Source organism: Lynx canadensis, chromosome B2 (assembly GCF_007474595.2).
Source record: "Lynx canadensis isolate LIC74 chromosome B2, mLynCan4.pri.v2, whole genome shotgun sequence".
Lineage (NCBI taxonomy): Eukaryota > Metazoa > Chordata > Mammalia > Carnivora > Felidae > Lynx > Lynx canadensis.
The window spans coordinates 103,360,822-103,361,663 of record NC_044307.1 but is presented as its reverse complement, the minus strand read 5'-3'; the positions used below and the strand labels follow the sequence as shown (position 1 = coordinate 103,361,663).

At 35.3% G+C, this 842-nt stretch overlaps 1 pseudogene; it reads left to right on the top strand.

Moving 5' to 3' along the window:
- Positions 1 to 256: 256 nt before the first annotated feature.
- LOC115515126 lies at positions 257 to 349 on the top strand (annotated as a pseudogene).
- Positions 350 to 842: the final 493 nt, after the last annotated feature.

The window sequence follows — 842 nt, the reverse complement described above, 5'->3', positions numbered from 1 at the left end:
AGCTTACTTAGTTAACTTGGACTCAGCGATTCGGTAAATGATAATTGTGCTGTCAAAAGAGGACCACTGTGGGGCGCTATGTGGGGGGGGGCTCAATTGGTTAAGCATCCGACTTTGGCTCAGGTCATGGTTCATGAGTTCGAGCCCTGTGTGGGGCTCTGTGCTGGAAGCCAGAGCCTGGAGCCTGCTTCAGATTCTGTGCCTCCCTCTCTCTCTGCCCCTCCCCCATTCTCTCTCTCTCTCTCAAAAATAAAAATTAAAAAAAACATTAAAATTGGAATGATACAGAGAATACCAGCATGTCCTCTGCACAAGAGTGACACACAATCCTGAAACGTTCCATATTAAAAAAAAAAAAAAAATAGCACAGTTCTTTTGTCTAACATGAACACTGATCAAAAATTATAAAGTTGTTATTAAACATCTTTGTAATAATCACATTACATTAAGGGCATCAACATTTTTTCCCAGAATAAGTTCCAAATATTTGGGGATCAAAATTGATAAAATGCACAAAAATTCACATTATAGAAACCATTCTAGGACGATAACTATGATGTTAGCAAAATAGACTTGAAAGGATAGATAGTTCAGAAAGAAATAGAAAAGGAAAGAAAGGAGGAAGGGAGAAAAAGGGAAGGAAATTTTGCCAGGCACCAACTAAGTACTTAGGGCAAGCATTTTTATAATTAGAAAATTCCAGCAAGGTTACTTTTTAAATTATTTAATATGCAACTTTAAGATACCAAAAGTTCAATTTATAAATAAATTTTTAGGGAATCTACAATTTTAGGTATTTCCTATTATCTTAAAATTTTAGTAGAAAAATAATTGAGGAAGTA